The following is a 9,618-nucleotide window of genomic DNA, read 5'->3' as shown; positions in this document are numbered from 1 at the left end:
CCTATGGACTTTCAGGTATTTGACATTAATATATCCATATCAGTCAGATCCAGATCCTAAAGGTACCAGAATGAAATATTTCCAGCCATTGTCAGACTTTACTCTGGTGTAGTGGGCCCTGGGATTCCTCCTGGTGCAGGACAATTCCTGGCCTTTTCTGGCCAGAGTGTGTAGGCAGTTTGTGGATGACAAAAGCATGTATGCTATTGACTGGCCTGCACATTCCCCAAACCTGAATCCAACTGAGAACAGTTGGAACTTTATGTATTGTTACATGCAACACCGCTAAATAGCATGACAGACTTGCTGATGCTCTGCTTCATGTCTGGGAGGAGATCCACAGGACATCATCCACTGTCTCATTAGGAGCATGCAAAGACGTTGTTGGGAGTGCATACAGGCAAGTGGCGGGGCCATGCACACTACTGAGTTGCTGTGCTGAAACTCGTGCAAGGTGGACAAGTCTGTGATTTCAGTTTTTGATTTTCACTTTCAGTGTGGTGTTGAATCCAGCCCACAATGGTTTGGTGATGTTGGCTTCCATTAATTTTGTTGCATTTTCTTCTCCAAGAATTACACAGTATTATTCAGTAAAGATTTTTCACTTCAATATTTTGTTCATTGAGATCCAATGTATGATTTAAGTGTTCCCTTAATTTTTTTCAGCAGTGTACTTCATGCTGCCACTCTTAATGATGCCTGAAACATCTAGTATTATTAAATGATTAAAGTACACTGGGATTCAAAAGTTTGGGCAACCTTGTTAATAGTAATTATTTTCCTGTATAAATCGTTGGTTGTTACGATAAAAAATGTCAGTTAAATATAACACATAGGAGACACACAGTGATATTTGAGAAGTGAAATGAAGTTTATTGGATTTACAGAAAGTGAGCAATAATTGTTCAAACAAAATCAGGCAGGTGCATAAATTTGGGCACCACAAAAAAGAAATGAAATCAATATTTAGTAGCCTTTTGCAGAAATTACAGCCTCTAAACGCTTCCTGTGTGTTACAATGAGAGTCTGGATTGTGGTTGAAGGTATTTTGGACCATTCCTCTTTACAAAACATTTCTAGTTCATTCAGTTTTGATGGCTTCCGAGCATGGACAGCTCTCTTTAACTCACACCACAGATTTTCAATTATATTCAGGTCTGGGGACTGAGATGGCCATTCCAGAACGTTGTACTTGTTCCTCTGCATGAATGCCTTAGTGGATTTTGAGCAGTGTTTCAGGTCGTTGTCTTGTTGAAAGATCCAGCCCCGACGCAGCTTCAGCTTTGTCACTGATTCCTGGACATTGGTCTCCAGAATCTGCTCATACTGAGTGGAATCCATGCGTCCCTCAACTTTGACAAGATTCCCAGTCTCTGCACTGGCCACACAGCATGATGGAACCACCACCATATTTTACTGTAGGTAGCAGGTGTTTTTCTTGGAATGCTGTGTTCTTTTTCCTCCATGCATACCGCCCCTTGTTATGCCCAAATAACTCAATTTTAGTTTCATCAGTCCACAGCACCTTATTCCAAAATGAAGCTGGCTTGTCCAAATGTGCTTGAGCATACCTCAAGCGGCTCTGTTTGTGCTGTGGGCGGAGAACAGGCTTCCTCTGCATCACTCTCGCATACAGCATCTCGTTGTGTAAAGTTAGCCAAATGGTTGAACGATGCACAGTGACTCCATCTGCTGCAAGATGATGTTGTGGGTCTTTGGTGCTGGTCTGTGGGTTGACTCTGACTGTTCTCACCATTCGTCGCTTCTGTCTATCCGAAATCTTTCTTGGTCTGCCACTTTGAGCCTTAACTTGAACTGAGCCTGTGGTCTTCCATTTCCTCAATATGTTCCTAACTGTGGAAACAGACAGCTTAAATCTCTGGGACAGCTTTCTGTATCCTTCCCCTAAACCATGATGGTGAACAATCTTTGTCTTCAGGTCATTTGAGAATTGTTTTGTGACCCCCATGTTGCTACTCTTCAGAGAAAATTAAAGGAGGAGGGAAACTTACAATTGACCCCCTTAAATACTCTTTCTCATTATAGGATTCACCTGTGTAGGTAGGTCAGGAGTCACTGAGCTTACCAAGCCAATTTGAGTTCCAATAATTAGTTCTAAAAGTTTTGGAATCAATAAAATGACAACGGTGCCCAAATTTATGCACCTGCCTGATTTTGTTTGAACAATTATTGCACACTTTCTGTAAATCCAATAAACTTCATTTCACTTCTCAAACATCACTGTGTGTGTCTCCTATATGATATATTTAACTGACATTTTTTATTGTAACAGCCAACGATTTATACAGGAAAATAATGACTATTAACAAGGTTGCCCAAACTTTTGCATCCCAATGTATTTTATGAGGAAATTTTACATTGTATTACATTATACTTTTTTGTATTGATACATTTTCATAATCATTCTTTTTCATACTTCTCTGTAATCCAAACTGTTCAAGAAAAAAAAAAGGCACACATCAAGACACTTAAAGATCAACAAAGGTGTTCTCCATTCCTTAAAATGTCATTGAAGTAAGTACCTGTGTACTATGTACAGCTTTTAAAACATGCACAAATAAGGCGTTGAAAGAAAATTCATTTTTATTTTTGATATTTACATCATGGAACAATTTATATGTGTATATTTTATATCATTAAAAAAGAGTAACCAATTCAGTTAACCGCACTACTTGATTGTGTTCCTTTATTATTTGTAGGATAATCCATATCTTGTTTTTTCCACTAGCAATGTATTATAAGTCAAAATTTTTTTGAAATAAGGATCTGCTAGTAAAACAAACAAAAAAAAATTCCAAAATTGAGCAAGTATGAACTGGTATTCAAACTGATTATTTGCATATAGATGTTTGTGGTTAGGTTCAAAGGCACCTTATAGGTGATGGATAGAATCTTAAAAAGAATTTTTGGCAGGTTTTCAGATTATGCCTTGGGTCAAAACGGTTTGGCAAACAACTAGTGTTTTTTTTTTGCTGGTTAAGTGAAAATTATTCAACTAAGTCTCAATTTCACAAGAATACTTCATAAAACCCCTACCTTTAGCTCACCTCTGAAGTGCACTATAGGAAGGTAATTTCTATTGTAGTACTGCATCACAGTAACAACATAACCACAACACCACCACAAAAAATACATTTAGTCTTGGCTTGTATTATAGAATCATTCAGCATGCAAATCCACAGTCCGGAGACCCACAGTAAAAGTTATCAGAGATTAGCACAGCAGTTCCCTGAGGTGCTCTCATTTCCTCTCCAGGTGATGTCAGGAGGGTAGAAAGTTAAGGAGGTCTGCAATTCAAAAGTTGCAGGGTTAAACAGGTTAGCAGCTGTGGCACTTCAGTGTGCCTGGGGTCCAGCAGTTGTGGAGATTTGTAATAGTTTTTTATAATTTTGAAAAAATATTGTTTTGGCACACAATACAAATTTACGGTTTAACTAGGAGCTTCAGCTCCTATTGCTAAAAGTCTCTGGAAATGGAGGACCTCCTCAGCATTCCTCCCTGAGCAGGTCAAGAAATACCAATAACAGCACAATAATGAAATCAAAAAGCACAAATCCATATATCTGCTGTACGTACAGGAACAGATTACACTTCAGATCTGACAAGTTTGAATTTTCTATGTATATTTACAAGTAGTGTAGAGCATACAACTATGCAACATGTAGAAATGAATGAAGTGAATACGTAAATATTAATAGACACATACCAGAAACTCCAACTGTGCACAGAATACAGATTTTAAGGCTGGTGCTGATATGTGTGTTTATAACCATAATACTGCATTTATTTTCGTACTACATTTTCATGGGCAAGCACTTGAGCCATTCCTTCCAAGTCAAATCACTATTATCATCCCTAGGATTTACACCTGGCTCCTGTCTTTGGTAGAGAGAAGGACAGGACTGAAACGGAATGCTGGGGTGCCAACCGGACCACCCCATTTACTAGTAATGAGAAAACGATAGACGTGATAGCACGATGTTAATGAATGCCACAGTTTTAGCTGTTGGCTTCACAGCAATAGGCTCTGGAGAGCAGTCTGTTCACAGACTCAGAGCACTGTAAGGCGGTGCAATTATCTCCTCTGAATGAGACATGTTGCTCTATTGCTCCTGGACTTGAAGGGGTGTGGCCACTTGCCCTCAATGGGCGTCATCTCCAAGCTGTGGGTGATAAGAGACATATAAAGTTAATAGTCACGCCTCCTGGTCTCCCAGAATTGTAGCGCGCGCTACCTCAGATGAGCCTCGATAGGTGCATTTGGACACACATGCGTGACACCCCATATATGTTTCTTAGTCTAGAGAAATCTTTAAAGGAAGCATTAAAAGTTCTTGGTACACCTTGCCTGAAGAAGGGGCTCCCTTGAAAGTGCGTATGTTGTAATCTACCCAGTTTGCCAATAAAAGGTGGCATTTTGCTTCACTAATCATTGCAGTTCTTGACACAGAAAAACAAGGAAAACAAATTCCCTAACAAGACAAAATGTTTACTCATAATATTGTGTAAAAGGAAGCTGGGCCGGTTCTAGACAGGCATATATGAGGGGGCAGACAGAAATGTGAAGGGGGCACATGGTGGCGACGGAGGCGGGAAAGGGGTGGGGTGGTGGTGGGGTTGGGGTGCTCTGGATAACTGTTTTTGTCATGTAATTGGATTGCACTTTGTCAGGCCTCTACCCTAAGACCTGTCCAACTTGGGTGCCCCACCTGAAGGCTAAGCTTCTGCTGGTGTAGCTCTTAGGGTCACTGAGACACGTAAACCCCCTGACCACGAATCCCTCAGGAGGAAAACTGAAAAATAAAACAACAAAAAATATAATAAAATATTCCTCATCAGATTATAACAACTAAAAACATGACATTTACCTTAATTGGATGGCCTATATCAAATATATTCGAACCCAACAATAACACTTCTCACTATTGCCAATATTAACAAAACTAAAAGGGTAGGCCAAGTTATAAAAAAAAACAATTCACCAAGTCTTGAAAAATAAAACTGAAAAATAGAGTAAAAAATAAAAATAAAGAATAAAATAAAATATCCATCCAGATCTTTACAACCAACAACATAAAATGTATCTTAATTGGATGGCCTAATTCTCAAATAAATTTGCAAAATAAGTAAGAATAAAATAAGACCTCTCAATATAGCCAATATTTACAAAACTAAAAAGGGTTGGCATAGTAATTAAAAAAAACAATTCACCATGTCTTTTCCTATAATTCTCAAACTAATTTGTAGAACACAACAGATTTAGAAGAGAACATTTGAACTTTTTCTTCTTTTTTGTCTTTTGTTTTTTTTAAGCTTGTTTGTTTTGCAAGCAACTGAACTCTCTGTTTGCAACTGAACAGCTCCACTCTCCTTTCTCCTCAATCCACTCTACAACAACAGTCTCCTGTTTCCCTTTGCAAAACTCTTCCAAATTCATCATATCCAAGTTATTTGTTATGGACTTCTCATGGGCCAAGATCACCAAATTCCTCTTTCTTTTATGTAACATGGTGACGATAGGGGTTAGGACCCGTGACAAAGTGGAGAAGGAACTCTCACACGATGCTGAAGACACACCAATTACCAGGGCTGTTACATACAATTTATGCAACTCAGGAAAGGCTTCCTTGTACTCCTGCAGGAGTTTACACACAGTGGACAGGTCTGTTTCCTTTGAACATTTTTGAGCAGCATCTGTTTTGCCACAAGAACTTCATTTTTCAGACTTACAACATCTGCTACAGTGCCAGCCATCACAGCCAGAGGGTGCAACAGGGGGGATCTAGAAATGCTAGATTTGGGTGCAAGACTAGATATGGCTCTCATCAGGTCAATATTCTTGTGTGAAAATCTAGTTTCCATTTCTGAAATGGCCCTGTCAAGGATGTTGAGCAGGGATCTTTTCAGAGACTGATGGGGGAAATGGTAGGGTCACCAGAGTCTGTATGGCCCAAAGTTGAGAGCACAACACTTTGACCCAGGTGTTTGCTCATTGTTCTCCTTCTCTTTGTTGGATGTGACTCATCCTCAGCAGGAGATGACACTCCCCAACAGTCATCCTCAGATGTTTTTAAGAGTCCAGTGCTGCACTAACAACCTCAGAAGCACTGCACAGATCAACTGACTGAGACTGTAGAATAGCATTTGCTGGTTTCAAGACACCAAGCACCCGCACTGGGAACTTTCCAATCTCAAAGAAGTGATGCCTCTTAATTTGGCATAGCAGGCCTGATGCCTCGGTGCACAGGTCAACTGCAGCATCATCATCCTCTGTCATCTCAGATAGGATACTAAGGATTTGTTCTTGATTGTCCACAGTGCACCTTGTCACCTCATAGTGGCTTGTCCATCTGATCTCAAGCAGCCTTTTTAGACAAGGTGCATCATGTTTATTGAGCACATAGTGGTGGTGAAAAAAGTTGTAGAGTGAACTAGATAGGCTAAAAAATTATTTTGCACACGGCTCACTCTGCATGGCATGCACAACCACTAAGTGCAGTTGGTGGTTGTAGCAGTGGATGTATGGGACATATCTGTCAAGCTCTTTTGGAGCAGAGCTTGTACACCACCTCTAACCCCACTCATCACAGAAGCCCCATCATAACACTGGCTAAGTATACTGTCAGCACTGTAGCCAGCATCAGAAAGGTGTAACACATCTCAGAGGTGATGTACTCTGCATCAAGTTGTTGCAAGTCAAGCAACCCAATAAGATGCTCCTCTGGCATGGAATTTCTGACAAACCGTATTATCACAGACAATTTTCCACATTGCACCTATCCCTGGTCCCATCACTTTTGAGGCAAAACCCTGCAGAATCAGCACTTTCATATTTTTCCTGACCTCCAAGCACCATGTCAGCCAGTGTTTGGATAATTTCATTTTGGATATCCTTAGATGTGTATTTTGCATTTTTGGGATACCCTTAGCAATGCTTGCTAGCTTCTCATCCTTCTCTAAGGTATATTCCATCAGTTTTAGAAAAATACCTGAAGCAATGTCATCATCATTACCCGCTGCATCATGTCTCAAGGTTTCTGCAGTCCCACGGAGCCCCAACTCATTTACACAGAGAAACCTTATAGCACTACCAATACTCTTGACATAGTAATGTTTTTTTTCAAGTTGTGTTTTACCAACCAACATTGAATCCACAGTCCCCCCTGTGGCCTCTCTGCTTTTATGCTCAGTCCAGATGGTTGAAGCATGCACATGGTTGTGGCTGGACACATATCTCTGTAGCCCCTTGTCTCGATCAAGTGCTGCTTTCCAGTTGTTAAAACCAGTTAAGGTAAAAACTACATCCCTCTCATTAACAGTGCTGCCATATTTCGACAGGGAAACAGAAGCATGCATCCCCACAACAGAGTACTCCAGCCATGGTTGTGTGCGGTACCAGGCAGGATTGAATGATCTTAATGTTGTACCACCAAATACACGTTTGGGGTAACTACCAGTATTGGCTGGGATGGTGTATTGCCATTTAAGTCACTGGGTAGCTGAGTGGGTTGCTTTGGGGCAGCAATTGTTGGCAGAGGTACAGGAGAAGCAGTGCCTGTTGATGCCACAGGAGTAGACATGCTAGCTGTCTCTGATGTACCAGCAGCAGCATCATTGCTACTGCTATTGGTACAGGCAGGAGCAGCGCCACACTTTTAAAAGCTTGGAAAAAGGATGCATCTCACAGCATTAACTTTCCCTTTGTGAGCTGCTGGAAGCTGGGGTGGAAAGTGAATAAGCTTTACTAAAATCGCTGTGATTACATCAGTATATGAAACGAGAAAACTGTTGAGTGCAGAGTTGAAAGCTGGGGTGGGGCTTTGTGTCAGGGTCTGACAGACAGACACAGGTCCTCCAGTCGGCTCTATGTAGTGGTGGTGCTTGTGGGATCGAGAAAGAAACACTTCTCTACCAGACTGAAACTGTGAGAAGAACACTGGACTAGTCCCCCATTGACTGTACAAATATAGATGTATTTTTTAGTTGTTGTTAATTATCTCACGAGTCGCTGTGATTGATGACAGAGATTTGCTGCTTCCTCAAAGCCTCTTGCCGTTGCGCAGCTCATTTTGCTCTGCCCTGCCTACTGAGAAACCTAACACCGGGTCATTTGCATACTAACAGTGATTGGATGTTTAGCTGGGGGGAGGGTGAGTGGGGGATCTCTGCCGAGTTCTGTGTGAGCCTGCGGACAAAAAAAGCACGGAGGGAAAGAGCGAACAAGAGGTGAAACCTATCATCTCATTTGTGCCTTTTCCAGTGGATTTTTCAGCTACTGTAGTAAATCTTGTCCATATTCAGTTTGTGGGCAATCTATTATTTTCTTTCTAAACCTCTAAAAGTTTGATTTAAGGGGGCAGGACATTTATTTAAGGGGGCATTGCCCCCTCTTGCCCCAGCGTAGAGCCGGCCCCGAAAGGAAGTATTTTCAGCTTAAATGTGTTATCTAATTCAACAAGGAGTTACTTAAACATACAAGTGTATATAGTATTTGCAATGCAACATAACCTTCTTTCGGCTGCTCCCGTTAGGGGTCTCCACAGCGTATCATATTTTCCGATATCACCCTGTCCTCTGCATCTTACTCTGTTACACCCATCATATTCATGTGCTCACTCGCAATGCAACATAATCATATGCAGAAATATAAAAAATTGTATATGATGGAATAATATTTCATATGGTGTTTAGGAGTGTAAAGCTTATTGAATAACAAATATTGATCGGACTTCACTGCTGCCTTGTAATTTGTAAATTGTACGACTAATTTTACACAAAGTTCTATGTTTTGACTGTTGGCAATTGTATTCCTTAAAGATTATTATTATCATTTACTTTTAAAGCTACTGGTAATGGAAAGGCATCATGACTTGCATTGCCTTTTGACTGAAGATCTGTTCCCCTTTTTGGATTTATCTGTTGAAAGCTGTATCAAACATTCTCAAAAACTGTAATATCAGGCCGAAGTTAAAGAAGGCTACAGAGAAATACAACAATGCACTTTTAGCTTTGAAATCGGTAGTTTTCTTTTGATGATCTTTTGATGTATGCTAGTATTACCTCCTGTAATTATGGGAACACTGAACACTCTCACAGAACATCTTTCTCTAATGAGCACTACTATAAAGCACTTCAGTTACAGTCCTGTTATATTATATATATCCACCGTTGGATTACCAGCAGGTGAAGTGAACTGACAAATACAGTATATTGAATTAGAAAAGTGAGGACTTACAGTGGCTTGCCGTGTCCATAAAGTCAACGGAAAGACTAGGACTGCTTCCTTTTTCTGTTGACGAGACAGTTATTTATACCTTCAATAAAACTCTTGATTAATTAAACCTTTTTATTTTCTTGCATCTAGATTAAATTGCAAAAGCTATTATGTACTGATTATTTAGATTGTTCTGATTCTGAAAACTGTGTTTTGCAATTTCAGCTTTTAATAGTTTGTAGTTTGATATTGTACATTAAAAGTGCTGCTTGTAATTGCTAATGTTATGCTTTCACCTCACTCACCTTTTATTCTTCCATAATGTTTAGTAATGTTAAAACATTAGAACCTGCCCAACCTTGTGTATTCTCTAAACCTTAAGT

The sequence above is a fragment of the Polypterus senegalus genome, chromosome 11, assembly GCF_016835505.1.
Source record: "Polypterus senegalus isolate Bchr_013 chromosome 11, ASM1683550v1, whole genome shotgun sequence".
In the NCBI taxonomy this organism is placed as follows: Eukaryota; Metazoa; Chordata; class Cladistia; order Polypteriformes; family Polypteridae; genus Polypterus; species Polypterus senegalus.
This window is presented reverse-complemented; position numbering follows the sequence as displayed.